Source organism: Melozone crissalis, unplaced genomic scaffold (genome assembly GCF_028551555.1).
Source record: "Melozone crissalis strain CALT ecotype California unplaced genomic scaffold, PUWL_Pcris_2 ptg000068l_1, whole genome shotgun sequence".
Classification (NCBI taxonomy): Eukaryota; Metazoa; Chordata; class Aves; order Passeriformes; family Passerellidae; genus Melozone; species Melozone crissalis.
Window position 1 is genome coordinate 18,592,815 of NW_026535846.1, and position 18,370 is coordinate 18,611,184.

At 44.7% G+C, this 18,370-nt stretch overlaps 1 protein-coding gene across 2 annotated transcripts in view; it reads right to left on the reverse strand.

Moving 5' to 3' along the window:
- Window positions 1-7,465, reverse strand: part of HDX (highly divergent homeobox) — a 35,766-nt gene extending 28,301 nt beyond the window's left edge. The window contains exons 1-2 of one of the 2 annotated variants that reach the window (XM_054289584.1): window positions 7,343-7,465; window positions 3,446-3,596 (exon numbers count right to left, since the gene is read on the reverse strand). The gene's annotated coding sequence lies outside the window, so the exon portion shown is untranslated. The remainder of the gene's footprint in view (window positions 1-3,445; window positions 3,597-7,342) is intronic. The other variant, XM_054289583.1, reaches the window with a different exon arrangement.
- Window positions 7,466-18,370: the final 10,905 nt, after the last annotated feature.

The following is an 18,370-nucleotide window of genomic DNA, read 5'->3' on the forward strand; positions in this document are numbered from 1 at the left end:
ACAAACACCCCAGTTTAACAGAGGAGGGACACCCATGTCCCTGGCTGAGAAAGGCTCTCTGCTGTGACACCCCATGAAGGCTGGAAATCTGGATTTTTAAGAACATGTAAGGGTTGTTTTCCTGGGATATAACCAACGCTGGCTTCAGGACCTTGGGATGTGTTCCTGCTCCTTGGCTCTGTCCAAAGTGGTGTTCTGTAACAGCAGAGGTGCATAACGATGGGTATTCAAAGTTCCAGCAGCAAAAACCCCACTTTAATGTTACCGCCTATTTTTATCCTGTTTTCCAATTTATCGTGTTTAATTCTAATTGGTTAGGAACGTTCTAATTGGTTGGGAACTTTCTTGCCACTCAATTCATTGGTGCTTGTGTGTGCACAAGCTAAGGCTCTCTCTTTACACAGGTGTTTACATCTTTTCTTTGTGCATTCTCATGGGATAGACTTCTTATTTTTCATAGATGCCTTCTTGCAAGAATAGACTGTTATGCAAACTGATTCCCATTCTTATGATTCTTTCTCATGGGAACCTAACAGGGTAGCTGTTAATTCAGCTGAAATAGCAAGGGCTGATTTTACAAGGCCTTTCTTTTATAAGGTTTTACCTCTACACAACAGTGCTCAGAAGTCAACCAGGACAAGAGGCCTGGGTTCCTCCCGGGCCAGCAGCAACTCCTCAGGTCAGTTCCCAGCACTGGGTCCCCCTGAGCTTCACTGTGAGGACACAGGAGCTGGCCTGGACAGGGCAGCACTTTGCTGAACACATTAAAGCAGACATTGCTTTGTTATGTGTGAAAATTCATGCCCTGGCTTGGGAAAGGCAATATTATCAATATTACCAGGGGCACAAGAGAGTTCTGACAGCAAACTGGAGCTTGGTGCTCTTGTTACACAATCTACACAGGCAAAGAGTGCAATCCTCTGGGTAGATATCAGACAAGAAGAGCCTCATCATCACAGATTTCCAAGGCAGGGCCTTTTTTTGTCCCAGACAGGAGGCCAGCAGCTGAGACAATGCAAGTGCCAGGAACAGCCTGAATCCACCATGGTGCCTTGGGAAGCAAAAACGTCACCAGCCCCAAGTTATTTTAATGCAGTGCATAAATCACAAGAATACAGAATGAACCAAAGGAGAAGAAACCTGCCAACATCCAGTAGGAAAATAAAGGGGATGAGGGAACCCTTTGTAGCCAAGGAGTTTTGAAAATTCTGAATGGAAAGGAGAGGGATGATCTACTGAATCTTTGCACAAGAGCTGCTTCTATTATAAAGCAAATAAAATTATTAGGGGCTCAAAAGCATAAGCAGACATCCAACTGCTTTCACTTTATTCTCCAAGATGATTATACTATGTAATGGTAATGGATGTTAAGAGTTCAACAGGCCTGTATAAAGAAAGAGATTGATATCTAGAATTTGGAGTAAAATGCTTCTAGGCCAGAGCTTTGACTTCAGAGTTTACTTTCCTCTCTATGTCAACAGGCAATAGAAAAATCAGTAATTACCATTTTGTAAAAATTACTGTTTCTTTGAAATAACAGATAAAATAGAAGATGATTTTTCAATTACATTTTTTACCTCAATTCTCAACTCTTATTCCCCCTCTCAATCCAGTGCATTATTAAACACAGCACCAGCTGCATTACAAGTCAGGTTTGCCCAAGTTCTGCCTCCCCCCAACATTTATTCAGTCACAGCCAGAGCTGGCCAAAGGAGACTCTTGAATAATCTACTCCTTAAAGAAATTTATAGCAAGCAACAGAGGAGACAATTATTAGTCCATTAACAAATCAATAAAATTCATCATAATCTACTTTCTCATGTTGAGAGCTGCCTTCAGATCTCCCATGTGGATACACAATGACAAGGCCACTGAATGATTTACATCACTCTGAAAGAACACAGAAGAGTTAATTTTGTGATTCTTTTTCCTCCTGCACAATTGGCAGCTCCCAGCTTCCACTCCTGTCTACTCCTGTTTCAGCGCTCCTGTTTTATTTAGTGGAGCTCAGTTCCCACAAATGATCTCATCAGAAACAGTTCTGAAACTTCATCTGTCCAGATCCTGCTGAAGTCACCCCCAAGCTCCAGCATTTCCATACCCAGGCCCACCACACCATGCTCTCCAAACAATTCACCAGCTGCACTGGAGACTCCTCCAATGGCAAGATGAATTTTTAAAGCCAGACCTGATGACCTCTGAGGGAAGACCCCTGTCAGGTCCTTGACATGTTTTTTAATTATGTGGATTTCTGTATCCAAGGTCACTTCTGTGTTAAAATGCTTTCATTGTTATTTTTGACATCTGTAATTTAGATAAAGACAGGGTGGAGCATTTTGATTAAATCACTTGAACTTCAGATAAACCCTTGAGCATTGCATGACAGGCTTGGCCCAGCTAAGCGCAGGAGAGGTCATGCTCTGCTTTAATAACTCATTTTTACAGTGCATTTTAATCATTCATGAACTACACCTGCCAACCAAAGTCCTGGTAACGTTCCTTGGTAGCCTCTGCCTTGAATCCAGTAAAGCAGAACTCAAAGGTTTCCTGCAGAGACCATTAGAAACTGATTTAAATAAACAGATTACAGGATTCTCCAACCACAGATTTATGAACTGAGTCATAACTGCAGTTTACATTACAACATCTAAACCTTCAAACAAGCAGGTGAGATTTATTAAAGCTTTTGTGTCATGGATATATCAAACCCTCAGTCAAGAGACAGCTCTGTACCATCTTCCACCAATTTCACACCAGTGTGAAGGACACCTGGCAATATTCTGTCCCTGGCAGATTCTGGCAATATTCTGTCCCTGGCAGGTTCAAAGCTCTCTGATATTATGTCACCTGTAAATGCAGATGGAAATCAGTTTGCTATCAGCAGTTCCTAAGTGCTGATTCTGAATATCTAAAGCAGCACCCTGTGTTGAATAAACCAATGGATAGGTGTTTGGGAGCTCCCCTGGAAAACCACAGAGTCCAGAGCCATGCCATTAATCCAGGAAGAGCTGGATTGTCTCTGCACATCCCACCTGCACAGGCAACAAGTTCTGCTCACTGCCTGTGCCTGTGCCACCTGGGAATTCACCTACACTGAGTATATTCACACAGCTGTGAGAACAGAATGTTACTGTCTCTGAGACAAATTAATGCAGGATATGTTCATCAAAGGATTACACTGATTATTTTTTGGGGAAGTATTACATGTTCAGCATCAGTTTTCATAATTAGAACAAGAAATGAGCTCTTACATTTTCTTTAACACAGGAAGTAACTTGCAAAGTGCTAAATTAACTGAGCATTGAGGCATTAGAATGAAAGGAATGAGCAGGTCATTCACCTCCATCACAGACTATTATCCAAAATAACCTCAGTCCAAGGGAATAAACTCCTTTTCCCAATCTGTGCACCTACAGAGCACTCCACTCTCTTCAGCATTTCTCACCTTTGTCTTGAACCTCAGACTCCAAATTAGAAATCCACATGGATTTTTATCATAATTTCATTTTGATCTTGACTTGCCAAGCTCAGCAAACAAGCTAAGCTTGTGAGCTTTTGGGAAGCCAGGTGTCCAGCTGGTTGGCAACACATTGGCACTGAAAAGAGAGTTTGTTACCGAAAAGAACTCTGTGAAATTTAATAAAAATCAGGTAAAGCATTATGCAAACAAGTTCCATGAGTGTAAGTTGAATTTTCACTTTAATAAAAGAGGTGGCAAAGCTGTATTTAAGGATTCAACATCTGCCTGTTCTAATAAAATAAAGCAGCCTTGGCCAAGTGTGCTGGCGTCTCTGGCAGTGCAGAGAAGAACCCAGGACAGCTGGACAAGCAGGGTTTCCAAAGTTCCCCTTGCCCTGATGCCTGTCCCAGGCCAAGCATCACTGGTAACTCTGCACTCCCATGGGCTCACCCCTCAGCCTGCTGTGAACTCAACAATATAAAGATGTTTTCTCACTGCCTTTCTGAACTGAATGCTAATTTAAAAATCTGCTCATTGTAAGATCCCTCTGCTGTGTCGTGCTTTGGGAGGTGTGAATGGAGTCCAGGAGCTGTCAGGCACTGGGGACACTGGGAGATGCCAGGCTGTGACTGGAAAGGACACAGAGGGAACTCCATGGCCTTCAGTGTGTCCCAAGGACAATCCCATGGACACCCTGTGACTGTCACCAGCTCCCCAGCAGATGGCATTGGGGTTGTTCTTACAGCTGAACTTTTTCAGGCTTCTTTAGTGGCTTGAGAAACTTCTCCCCAGAATTTCCCTTCCCTCCCTTCTCTGGGAATGAGTGGAGAGGAGAGAGCACACAGAGCTCCAGCAGAGCTGGTCCTGAAGCCGTGCTTTGCCTCATGGAACAGGGACTCAGTGCACAATCCAGCCCTTCCAACCCATTTACTGCATCCAACATTGCAAAATCAGCAATCTCTCCAGGGAGACCTGGTGAAGGCAGGTCATTCCTTTTTAGCAACTAATGGAAACAACTCGATGTCAAGGAGTGCCACAAAAGAAAGAACAACTATAAGGAAATGGAGAAAAACAATGTGATCAAGTAATTCAGGAGTTACTGAGCTGTTCTGGAATTACTTGAGAGATCTTGGGGGGAAAAAAAGAAAAAATAAAGGACCAGCATAAGAAGGAAAAATAATTTCTGCCTACAATGTACAGCAGTATGGTCTTAGTCTCCAAAAGTCCTTAAATGTTTGGATTCCTGAATCAAATAAACATTTACAAGGTAAGTCTTTATGCTAATACTAATTATTTGAAAAATAGGAAACAAACACATAATTATACTTACTTCAAACAGCAATAGAAACTAGTCTTGGGTGTCAAATAAATAATAAATAAATCAATTAACTCAGGAGTACAAGCCACCAGGAAGTAACTAAGTATAAAAATATGTATGGTATAACACATTCTAAAACTGTCAGGGATTAACACAGAATGATAAAAGGGAACAATCAGTTTCTGAGAGTTTTCTTTTTTAACTTCAGCTCCAAAAATGCATTTTCCTACGAAAAAAGTCACCTTACAAAGACTATTTCTGTTTTAGTCCCTCCATCTGTAAGAGGTACAAGAAAATTGGCACACTCCAAATTTATGGGGTTTTTTTGTTCCCTCCACAGATCTCCAGTGGCAAAAAATAACAAGTCTTAGTGCCAATATAAATGTGAGACAAAACTGGAACTATGGTAAGAAAACTACTATAGACATAAATAAAACAAGACTGCAGTAGTGACACTATTCCTCCAGCTTTAAAACTTGAACTGAAACCATCTCATCCACTTTCCACCTTTGCCAAAAACTCACCATTTTTTGCACATCCCAAATGGAAAGAAAACAATCAACCAACCAACCCCCCAACTTACACACTATGTGGAGATACTGGACACACATCAAGGAGCAACCTTTAATAATGTGAATTTGTAGGTTGGTGCCTCTTTCCTACACAGGCCAAACCAGTTACAAGCACTCACTCTGAGGGCAGGGGATGAGGCTGATGCTTGGGTGAGTGTAATGTACACACCAGCTTGTAAAACTGCCTTTAAATATCCGTGACTCGCAGCATAATTGCTTCCCTCTCCTCTAAGTACAGCGTTTGCAGGATTGTATTACAGCCCTACCTATAAAATGCAGCCCTTTATTAGGGACAAATTAGACAGCCCTCAGTAACTTAATAACATAATAACCCATGACCACAACACTGCAGGTTTATGCATCCCATCCTGCTGTATTGATGCAAATGAGACTCCTGACTGCAGCTGGATTAGCCACATGTTTTAAATAAAGTGTGTATGTGTTTTGTAAGACCTATGTCAGAAAAAAGAGAAGAAGCATTACAATGCAGTGTTACTCTGAACATGTGAGCTGCTTCAGGACTGCAGTTGGCAGGACACAGCACAACTTTAGGTGAGTTATGTGTGATGTTATCCATAGAATCACCATGTGTGATGTTATTCCCAGGATAAGAGGGCAGGGGACAGGGCTGGGACTGCTCAGGCAGGTGAATGTCACATAAACACTTCCAGGGGTGACACCTCCAGAACAGCACAGCCAAGGACACATCCTCCTCTTCCTCATCCTCAAACACCTGAGGGCTCAAAGTGTGGCAGCTCAAGGCTCCCTGTCCAACCACCACTGGCTGTGCCTGGCACCACAGCAGGCTGACACCATGGAATCACAGAAGGGTTTGGGTTGGAAGGGACCTTAAAGTTCATCTTCTTCCACAGCCCTGCCAACATAGGCACACTGAGCCACTGGGGACAGGGGGCACTAAGGACTGAGGCACCCATGACACAAGAGAACATAGTCTTAAGTTTTGGCAAGGTATGTTTAGGTTGGACATTAGGAAGAAATTCTTCATGGAACAGGCAGGAAGACATTGGCAGGGGCTGCCCGGGGAGGTTTGCAGTCCCTGTCCCTGGTGTCCAAGGAAGGACAGAGGTGGCACTCAGTGACAAGGTGGGCATCGGGCACAGGTTGGACTCGGTGATCTCAGAGCTCTTTCCCAACCTCAGTGATTCTGGGATTCTGTGATTCCACCAGGGAATGAGGAAATTAGCAATGGCAGGAGTTGTGCCAGGGGAGGTTTAGGATCAACATTATGAACAATTCCTCCACACAAAGAATGGTCAGGGACATTGGAAGGGTCTGCCCAGGCAGGTGGCAGAGTCCCCGTTCCTGCAGTGTTTAAGGCAAGGCTGGACTTGCCTTAAACAAAGCACTGAGTGCCGTGCTTCAGCGCCCGGGGCGGTGATCGGTGCCAAGCTGTGCTGGGGATGCCGGGGTGTTTCCCAGGCTGTGTGCCCGCGGTGTTTCTGTCCCTGCCGTGTCCCTGTACCCGCGGGGTTTCTATCCCTGCCGTGTCCCTGTGCCCGCGGTGTTTCTATCACTGGCACGTTTCTGTGCCCGCGGTGTTTCTGTGCCTGAGGCACCCGCGGCTGAGGGGCCGCTGCCGGGCCCGGCGCGCATGCGCAGAGCGGCTCCGGCCGGCGCAGGCGCACGGGTGCTCCCCTGGCGCGCGCGGAGCGGCTGCGCGCGCACGCGCAGTTCCTCCGGCGGCTCCCGGCGCGTGCCCGGCGCTGCCCCCCCCGCTCGGGGCCGCGCCGGGGGGGGCGGGAGGCGCAGCAGCGCCTGCGCGCGCCGGGCGGGTCCGCGCGCGCGAGCCCGCGCGGGCCTCCCCCCACCCCCACCGCCGGGCCCGGAGAAGGGGGGGGCATCGCCGGCATCATCATCACCATCATCATCATCACCATCATCATCTTCCTCCTCCTCCTCCCCTCCCGCCGCGCCCCTCCGCTCGGGGCCCCGCCGCGCTCTCCCCCCCCGGGAGGGCTCCCCCGCGCTTACCGTGTAGCGCGGGGCCGGCGCGGGGGCTCCGGGCTCGGCCGGGCTCGGCTGGGTCGGTCCCGGCGTCACACAATGAAATCAGCGGCCCCGATCATTAATTCTCATCATGATCGTGACGTGCGCGCAGACAGCGGCCAATGGCGCGCTGCGATCAGCGCGGCCCGGACGGCGCCCGCCCCCGCCGCCCGCCGGGGGGGCGCGCACGGGAGCGCCGGCACCGTGAGGGGACGGGGCGGCCGCAGGGCCGGCCCCGCTGCGGCCCCGGAGCCCCGCACCGCCCCCGGACCCCGCACCGCCCCCGCGCCGCGGGCCCGGCCCGCAGCACCCTGCGAGTGCTCCTGTACAGCCATCCCTGAGAGCTGGGGGCAGAGACGGGGAAGGAGCCCGCGATCCGTGTACATGTCCCCAGAGGGTGGTGCCGGCTCTGCCCAGCGACGGCACAAGGGGCAGTGCCCATAAACTACAACGCGAGAAGTTCCACCTCAACACCAGGAAAAACTTCCTTCCATGAGGGTGGCAGAGCCCTGGGAGGGTGTGGAGTCTCTGGAGACATCCCAAACCCACCCGGACACCTTCTTGTGCCACGTGCTCCAGGTGACCCCACCTTGCACTGGGTGATCTCCAGATCCTTCCAGCCCCATCCACCCAGTGATTTTGTGGGTGCCCATCCCTGTGACCCCATCCATCCAGTGATTCTGTGGGTGCCCATCCCTGTGACCCTGTTCCATCCAGTGATTCTGTGGGTGCCCATCCCTGTGACCCCATCCATCCAGTGATTCTGTGGGTGCCCATCCCTGTGACCCTGTTCCATCCAGTGATTCTGTGGGTGCCCATCCCTGTGACCCCATCCATCCAGTGATTCTGTGGGTGCCCATCCCTGTCACCCCATCCATTCAGTGATGCTGTGGGTGGAGATCCCTGTGACCCCATGGCAAAGGGCAAGTCATGAGGAGACTCCCCAGTGAAACCCAAAAAGTTCCATGACCGACCAGGACTTGATTTACATCAATATTATGGCACTTAAGAAATAAACCTTTTATTTCCCAGGATGGATACATTTGGTCTGGGAAGGGAGGAAATGCCAGTGTGTCCAGTGGGCAGTGCAGGGCAGGTGGGGCCAGACACCTCCTCAGGGCCATGGCCAGAGTTGGTGACAGCACAAACCTCACACCCTCACTCCTGTGTCCTTACAGGGTCCAGGTACTGCCAGGTGCATCAGTGCCAGCCCTCCTTTGGGCTCCATTTCCCTTCCAAATGGAAATCTCCTGAACAAAGGAGCAGGAAGCACCCTGCTGGCCCATTCTGATGGATTCTGTGGTAGAAATCACGTGAAACCACTGGTTATTGGCTCAGCTGTAGGAGCACTGAGAAGTCAGAAGCAGACTTGAGACCTGTGTTGATTCCAAAGTCTCCAGACAGGCCACATCCCTACTCCAAATAGTTTCCTCTGAAAGTCACGATGTTAAAATATTAAACAGGCAATTAATTTTGTAGGATGTTTTAATCAGAAGTACCAGTAAATATTTCTGCAGGACTGAAATGAAAGAATTGCTGCTGGTTCTCTGTAGGCAGGGAGGAGAAAAGCAGACAGTGTTTATGTTTATTTTAAAATTGCAAGAAGCTGTTTACATTGTTTAAAAATTTTAACACGGAATCTGAACTAGTGGTGGCGTCCCCTTGGGGACTTGAGAACAGATGATCTTTAAGGTCTTTCCATCTGAAACCATTCTATAATTCTATGGTGTAGTAAACATCCTGAATTTAATAACAGGATTTTAGGGAGAGCCCATACATTTAAACCTTAAATCTTCTGTTGTGCTGCTTGGTTTCCTGGATATGTTCCCTTCCTCTGTGTGCCATCAACACTTGCCCTGTAAAAATCAAATACAGCAACCACAAAACTTCTACACCACTGCTTTTATAGCAAATAATTGGTTTGGAATTAGCTATGGAACTATTCCTGAGAAACTTGGTATGTTTTGTTCTCATAATATCTGCAGCTTGGGAAACAAAAATGGTGAGACAGTCTCTCTGATATCCCTTGAAAAATACAGTGGTGATTGATAAAATGCAGCCTATTAAACTCCTTTAAAATGGTGAATAATAGAAAGTAATATTTCAAGGGCTCTAATTTGACTAACAATGGGCTTACAGGTGCTTTTTCTATAGTTTTCATCAAAAAACTCATAGAATCGTTCCTGAAGGAGACATGAGATGTGTATTTAAGTTGTCAAAGAAACCAGTTTGCAGACTAGCAGCCCCAAAAGATTTATTGATCCCAGTAATGTTCTTTACAATATAGGAGGCTGAACGTACAGGTTAACAAAGCTGCTGCTGTTTGCAACTCAGGAGTGACAAGCTCCACAAAGAGTCTCATGTTATTTATTTCCTTCCCTGGTAATGCCTCTTAAGGAGCCAAACCTTGAGGAAAAAACTATTTCAGGATGAAATAAACCAAATATTCCTCTCCTGCTACCAGATCTAAGTGTTTCCTCCTTCATTAATGACAGATTTAAATTAACAGGGGCTGCCAGATCGGTCTGGTGGTTTACACAGCAGCCTGGAACATGAAAGGAGCCCTTCCATGAGGGAGTCAGCATCAAAGTGAGACCGTGCTGCTGCTCCTGTGCAGGAGCTCATTAAACTGATGAGCCCAGCTCACCATTAGTGACCCCGTGTGGCTCTGCCCTGGGGCCAGGGCTGGGTGTGGGCATTTCCTGCCACAGCTGGGAACATCTGCATGGCTCCCTGCAACACCAGGGATTGGATTCCACCCTCAGGAACCCAGCTGCAGGATCACACCAGTGTTCCAGAGCTTTCCCTTTTCCAGCAGCTCGTGGGTTCTCAGACCTTTGGCAGGTGAGAGGAGTCTGTGGGGATGGCTCAGAATTCCTGGACAAGGACTTGGGAGCTGCTGTGTGACAGCTTTGGTCACACAGTTTAGAGCAATGGCTGCTATTTCCATTTCTCTGCCTTTTTTATGGAGCCTGGAAAACACTGAGGCAGCCACAAGGGCAAACCCACCCCACTCCACAGAACCCTGCCCCAGGACAGCTTTACTCACTTATTGTGCCATTATTTAGGGGATGTTTTAAGGGATGCAGACTTATTATGCCATTATTGAGGTGATGTTTTGAAGGATGTAGCTCTAAGCCAGACCTTGGGCTCACCTATAAAGTCAGAGACTTTTCAAAAAGGAGTGAAAACAGGGTGGAAAAGATCCCATTTTCACCTGGAATTTTTGTATTTGCAATTCTCCATCCCACTGAGTAAATTGGCTCTGGTGCTGCTCCAAGGCATGAAATCATGGGGCTGCATTGCATCAGCCAAAAAGGGACCTGGATTGAATCTGTCCCCTTGTGCCCAAAGGGTCCAACTTGTGCTTGGGAAAATGTGTGGAGAATCCAGTGTGGAAAAGCCTGGAGCTGATCTGGTGCTTGACCAAGCTCCTTTTGGGAACTTCTTGCTATCATTCATCCTGAATCTTCGATAAGTTCAACCCTTGTAAGAGATTTATTAAACTTCAGGTTCAAGAGTGGCCACAGGAAAACCCCACTGGTCGCTTCATTTTGTTGGAAAAGTGTATCAGCAGTTCCCTGAGGAGCTCCTCAGGCAGTTCTGAGGCTTTGTCCCCTCCAAAAATGTGTCTGAGCATTCCAAAAACCCTGCTAAAGCCAAGATATGTAATATTTACTGCTTCATGTCTCTACAAGGCTCCTTATTCTGCCACAAAGGAAAGTTTGAAGTGATTTATTCTTTAAAATCCAATTTTTTTTTCACCAACATATGTATGTCCTTCTTTTCCTATTGCTGCTATTCAATTTCCAGGGGAAGAAGTTGCTCTGAAAATCAAGTTCTTGGTTTAAGTTCCTGCTCTTTCCCAGTTTTTCTGCTCAATGAACACCCAAAATGACAACAGCAATGCTCATTTTACAGAAATACTATAAAGACACACTAAATATGAGGAGTACAAGGGTGTAGTGAAAAATCTACTAAACCAGGAGGTTCTGTGTGAAATGGTGATGGAGAAAGGATTACAGTGTGTAAACCTTAGGAAAAATGTTAATATGGAAAATTCCATGTAGCACATTTTTTTGCATCTAAAAACCCAGCCAGAATTAGTGGTCTTACAAGATTTACAAATTTTCTGTCTTCTTTGAACTTGGTTTTGCCATATTAATTAAAATTACTTGTTAATCCTCACCCAGTGCATAAACAAAGCTCCCATAAACTGAATCTGTAAATATGCCCTTTGTGCTGGTATGGAAAAAACAGCTGGTGCTTATGGGGAAAAAATGGAAAAGAGCCTGGCTGGGTAGATATTTTAAGGATTTGTTCCACTTTTTATCTTATTGGGATATTTTTAAGAAAATCAGGGATGCTGTTTCCTTGCATTTTTATTGCCTTTGATAATTTTTCACACACTGAGCAGGGGAAATTATGAACTCGAGGAACATCTAAAATGCAATACACCAAAAATTTTTACAAAGAGGGACATAATTTCTGTATATTTATTTTTCACCCATTAGTATTCCAAGCATAGAAAATTTTATAGTACAAAGAAAAAGTTAAAATATTTTTTAAATAAAAATGCAAACAAAACCAGGCATGAGGAAGCAAAGAACCAGGGATAGAACCATCATTAAAAAAAATTCTATGTAGCCCCTTCTTTTGCCATTTATCTTCCTCCTACAAGCCCAATTCAATTAGTGAGATGATTCACCTAAAGGTGATGCCCAAGCAATTCTTATTTCCCATGATTTTTTTAGAAAAGCAGCCAAGAAAACTTTGAGTTGGAATCTTCAAAGCATTTATTAGTTTAGGCAGCACTTTGCTTTTCTTTGACTGGTATTTCTCCAGAGGTTAAGATGGTTTTTCCATGTGCTCAGGTCTCCCAACATCAAACATTCCTCTGTTCCTTCTCTTCTACCTGTGAGTCCACATTTTATTCCATCTCCACCAAAGAAATGGAATAAAGTCCAGTCCTTATTTTTTCTCTTGTGCTCCTGACTGGGCTGAAAGATCCTGAAAAGTGGGGTTTTTTTCCCCTTTAATGTAGTGGTTGTCCCTAATTCTTTGGAATAAAAATAACCATCACCCAGCAGTTCCTTCAGGTGTTTCTCCTTGCTTCAATCCTTGCTTGATTTAGTCAAACTCATTTTTCTCCTCACTCACAGCAAGCCAAAGTAAGGGAAAGAAATTATGAAATAAAATAAAATGTAGGTTTAGTTCTAAAGGAAATAGTGCCATAAAAGCAGTGATGAAGACAAAAACTTTGGAATCAATTTTACAAATAAAATAGAAGTACAAAGCATCTGATGGTCCTCAACAGCTCCACATTTCTGTTGAAGAGGAAAAGTGAGAATCTGAATGATTCCAGGGAAATCCTTTCATCAGTGGTGAACCACAAGCACCTTCTGAAAGGAAAGCACAGAACTACTAAACAATATTGACCCCACTGGGAACCCTTGGGTGCCCTGCTGAAAACATGTTCCTCACAGGACCTGCCAAAAGTACAAGATCAGCTAAAAATCAGCTTAAAATGTCAGTTTTGGCAGTGCCAGATTTCAGCAAGGAGGGAAATCCCTGAGACAATTCCCATGAGACAACTCCCATCCCTGCTTGGCTGATCCCTCCATCAGTTTTCAGGTGGGGTTTCAAGAGAAGGCAAAGTCACAGGAGAATCCTGGTCAGAGGATTCCTTCTGGTCAGATGTCCTCCTCAGGAAGGAACCACTCTCTTTTGTAGATAAAATTTCCAAATATTTGTTCAGTCCCACAGCACCACTTTTGTTTTACAACAAGACTTTGTAAGTTTAAGTCTTATCACCAACTGCTATCATTCCTTACGGAGTTATCCTGTTAAATATATTTACAAAGTAATCTTCCATCTTTGTCTTTGAGATAACAATAAAGTTGAAGTATTGATGGTTTGATGCCAAATATTTTTCCCTTTATTGTAACCTTGTTTTCTTTTATCTACAGAGGAATTTGTTTAAATGCAAATTATTTCTTTCATGAAAGAAGACAGCTTTTGTATGAATGACTATTTGTTTAAGTAATTTCCTTAAATGAAGGAAATTAGTGGGACTTGTGGTAGCACTACATTATTGTTTCCAACCTGTTTTACTTCCTCTCCATTTAATCTTCTTTAATCTCAGCCCAGATAAAATGGAATGGTGTGACATTAAAGGGAAGCTTTTGTAAGAAGAGGGGAAGGTTATTTCCCAATCCCTGGTGATGCAGTTTGTACTTTGGGGCTCCTGATGGATGCTTCTTTGGGAACAGCCATCAGGAAATGCCTTTAATCTCCTTTGAGGTGGGACACAATGCCCAGCCTGGTGCAGGTGCAGGTGTCACCCAGCTGTCCCCACTAGGCAGAGCTCTGGGGAGGCACTTTGGGCAGCATTTGGGGCACAAATGGAGTTGTCTCCTTTTAAATGCAAGGTAAGAGCACAGGAACTCAGGACAAATCTCTTGGATCATGTCAAAAGCCTTTTTAGTCCTGGCTGACTGTTTGGTGGGTGTCTTGTGTTAGAGCACAGGAGTAACTCCCACACAGAGTGACCTCCACAGCTGGAATTCCAGCAGGCAGTGTTTGAGATGATAGAAATGCTGCATTTATCATGTTTTAGTGCACCAAGGACAGGCTGTGGGATTTGAGTCTCCAGACAGTATCAAAGTGTTGCTGACCAGGGAATTTCCAGTTATGAAACCATAATTAACATTACTCCTCAGCATTCATCAGTAACAATAACTGACTTTGATCTTGAAAAATATGTATTTCATACATTTCATTATAAAATAATATATTTTACATTCACATGGACATTTTGTTTCATTTTGCCCCCAGACTGTCCTGCTGGGGTCTTTCTTCTCCCAACCCCACAGTCTCTTCCAGGACCCCCTTGCAGCCCCCTTGGGCCACCTCAGTCCTGGCTGTGACCCTGCTCTGTGGGAGCACCCACTCCTGGCTCCCTGGAAGCTGCTGCTTCCCCTGTGCCTTAACACATCCTATAAAAAAAAAAGCTTTGTGATATAATATGTGGAAAAAACCCAGCTGTTAGCAGTGTATTTGAGTAAAGCTCCCAGAGCAAAAGCAGCAGTGAGCTGTCATGCCATGGAGCTGATGGATTTGCTCAGCAGCCCTAAATCACTGTGTTTATCTCGGATTCCCAGCTAATGAAAGGGTGCAGGGTGCTGCAAGCCACGGAGCTTAAGCTCCATTAACTAATCAATTTCTGACTCTGGGAATTAAAAAAACAGGGGGGGAAGCTGTGGTCACTTGCGCAGTTTCAGAGGAGCGGGGTTCAAAGCAGCATTTCAACAGCAGCAGGAAAACTGGGGACAAAGAAGATGCCAGATATCCCTGGGTTTGCTGAGGGAACAGAGGGCAGTGGAACAGGGCAATGAACACCCAGGATGTGCTTTGGAAGTGTGAAACATGGGAAGGAAGAAATAAATATATCATTCTCAATGGGATATGGGAGCTGCAGCCCAGCAAGCAGCAGAAAAGGATCTCTGTCCTTTGTAGGGCTTCAGACAGGGGTGAGAAAGGTGCCCCTGTGCCATCCCCAACCCTGGATGTGTCCCTGCTGCTGGAGCATCTGCAGGCACCTGGATGTTGTGCAGGTGTGCCAGGGAGGCTGCAAAGGCAGAGCAGCCCCTTCCCAGGTTAATTAGCTGCGCCCTTCAGCGGGGATTAGGGAAGATTTGAGAGCATCTAAAGCCAGGGAGGATTGAAGAAAAGCAAATAGCCCAACTTCATGGCAGAGTCTATTGCCGGGGATTCGACTTAATCAGGATCTGTGTCAGCCTCCTTGATAGGCCCCCTGTAAGTCCTTTATGTTAGGTAAACATTTGCAAATGAACTTTTTGTATTCCTGGCTTCATTTGGGAAGGGATAAAAATAAAGGAGTACCTTACCTGCAGCAGTGGTGTCTGAACTCTACAGAAACATTTAGACCTTTCAAACTAAATGTCAAGTTGTTCCTATTTAGTCAAATTCTTGCAAATTTAAGCTAATTAACATAACCACTTTCCAAGTCAGAGCAGGCCCTTATGCTGTGCTTAAGTGGTTTAATACATGAATTCTTTCTGATTGCCACAGCCCCAGTTTGTGTTTGTAGGAGAAGGGAAAGTTCTGAGTCCAAAGGATTTCTTATTCCAGCCAACAAATGGACATAAATGTCACTTCTTCATGGGCATAAATGTAACTTTGCTATGATCATTTTTAATACAGAATGATATTGTTTTCCTGAGCCAACTAAGAAATGTGATCCAGCTGAAATTTCTGGGACACAGAAGGGACACAACTGACTGGAAAGGAATATTCAAATAATCATGATTGACTTTTAATCACAAGAGTGACCCAACAGGGCCACAAAGGGTGATGAACTGAGTTCCAGGAATGGGAATTTGATTCTGTATTCCTTTCTAATGTCAGTCCTCTCCTTGTCACATCCCTGTGAAAGCTCACCTTGATTTTGTATCACTTTCTAGCTGCTGCACTGGCAAAGCAGTGTTTGGAAATTGAGATTCAAATCAAGTCATATTTTAGAGCTATTAACTTGGTACAGCTAAAATTGTACAAAGGGGAATGCTTATCTTCAGCATAAAAAATTTATTTGCCTGGGGGAGATTTTAGTGTCCAAGACATACATTTGTGATAAATAGTAGAATTTGAAAATGCTCTTTCCATCTACAGGGTCACAGTCTGCAAGCAGCAACCCAAAGCTGGAAAGAGAGGAAAATGTGAGTCATAATTCCTGAAAAATTTTGATTCTGGTGGCAATTTAACAGCAAAATAATTAACCTTTGTATTCTAGTCTGAATATTGGAATTCCAACCAAGGTGATGTTCTACCAGAAGAGTTAATCAGAGATTTATTAAAAAACATTGTACAAAGTTTTTTACAATAAATTAATATATTTTAAAATTAATCTCTTTTAATGTTACTTTTTTCACAGCTAATGATACGTATTTTTGTTTAAGTGTGAAAACATGTCACTTATAATTTTAGGGGAGAAAGCTTTCAACAAAATTTTCAGCCTAAGTTATTTTTAATCCTAACATTTTCTGTGAATAAGTAGAAGTAAGAAAATGAATTGTGCTGTGAAAAGCCACTAAAACAGTTTTTCCCCCAGGAGATTATAAATATCTGTATATATGGGCAGAACATTCAATTAACATGAGAAATGTCCTGCTAAGTTCCACGATGATGTACTGGGAGAGAGCAGCAATACAGCAAAACTGGTGAGCTATACAAAAGGAGTAAGAACTTTCTTAGCAAGATACATGATTGCAGAAATTAGACATTTGTTAAAAAGATGTGATGCAGAAATGCAGCAAATGTGGCACTTCATCAGGAAAATGGGCAGGCAGCATTATTAAACATAAGTGATGGTGTGGGGTTTAGTTTAGAATGCAAAATGAATTTATAAATAATAGATGGAGATAATATGGATAGTTTTAGACAGATTAATGGAACCAATTTTTTCCCTAACTCTTTCAAATTAATTTAAGACGGCTGCACAATTACACCCCTTCCCCAAAGAGTTAAGAAAATGTTAAATGGGTAGCTCACATGATGGAAAGTTATTATCCTGAGATGAGCCTTGGAGGAATTATGGGGAAGAGGGAGATAATATTGGAATATATGACTTTGATTTTTACTTAAACATTATAATTTGAAATAGTCGCTAAAATCCTTGAGCTCTTCCAGGCAGAGAACACAGGGCCTTGTCTGCAGGGGCCAGGAAATAAGGGGCAAGTCCTTAACAGGTTTCTCACCTGTCTCACCTTTTCCCAGCCCTGGCTCACAGCAGTAACACCTGCAGAGAGGCTGTGTAGCCCAAAATTGCTGCTGCTGCTATTGCACTGAACAGAAAAATAAACCCACAGCAGCTCAAAGTGCAGGAGAGGTTTGAAAAGCTGATTCCTGGAGCTGTGGACTGGATTCAGCTGGGGAAAGAACAGGAGCTTGAGGAACAAAGCTGGTGAAACTCAGTGGCCTGGGGAATTGCTGGTGGATGTGCAGGAGGCTCCAAGGGCAAGGCTTGGTCATGGTTATGTCTACGTTAAAAGCCTTGGCTCCTTGGTTTAGGGTGAGAGGTTTTGATATGTGCATTTCTAATCATACTCACAGGCAAAACAAGCCCAACTAAGGGAAGAGATAAAAATGCAGGTTTTTCTCACTGTGAAGAGGCTGAAAAAGAGAAGACAGACTCCTCATGGAGACCTGAAGGACTTGAAGGACACAGATCCTGAGCAAATGCACAGTGGATCGGGATATATCAGAAATCAGAATATTTACAGAACTGCTGTTGCAGTAACTGTTGAAAACCCCTAAACCAAGGGATCCATCCCTGGATTTTTGTGGCAGGGCTGTGGTTGGTGTTTGGTGGCTGCAGAACATGCTGTCCTTGCCTCCCAGGGGACAGGAGGACCGAGAGCTGCCGGGGTGTGGAAGGAAGGAAGGAGCAGGAGCTGCAGATGGCTCTGACAGCCCTTCCTATAAACAAGGTTTCTGGATGGCAGGCCTTTATTTTGGAGCTGAGCTGGTGCAATTTGTGACAGCAAGAAAGTGAGAGAGAAATGAAAGCTGGCTCTGAAGCACAGCTACGGAGCTCCCCAGCTCTTGGCAATTAGTTTGTGCCTTCCTTGGCTTGATCAGAGCACGTCTTGTCACCATCTAACATGGCTTCAGGTTGTCCAAAGGGAAAACATCATGTTGTTTGCTTGCCAGGCCCTTTCAAAATAAAACTACTGTTGCATGTAAGAGAGAGCAGAGCTGTTTGGAATGGAAAGAGCAGGGGAAGAGCCCTGAGAAATTAATTACAGGAGGAAAGCTGGTTGCTGATGCAAAGCTCCTGGTTAAGAGCAAAGGGCATGCTGCTGGGATGCAGAGGAAAACACGACAGGACACATCACCATCATCTCCTCAGTCTCTAAACAGCAAATCAAGTTAATTTGGAGAGACAGGCTGAAGGGAAGAGACCTTTTTATTCTGCATCCTTCTTTCGGATCA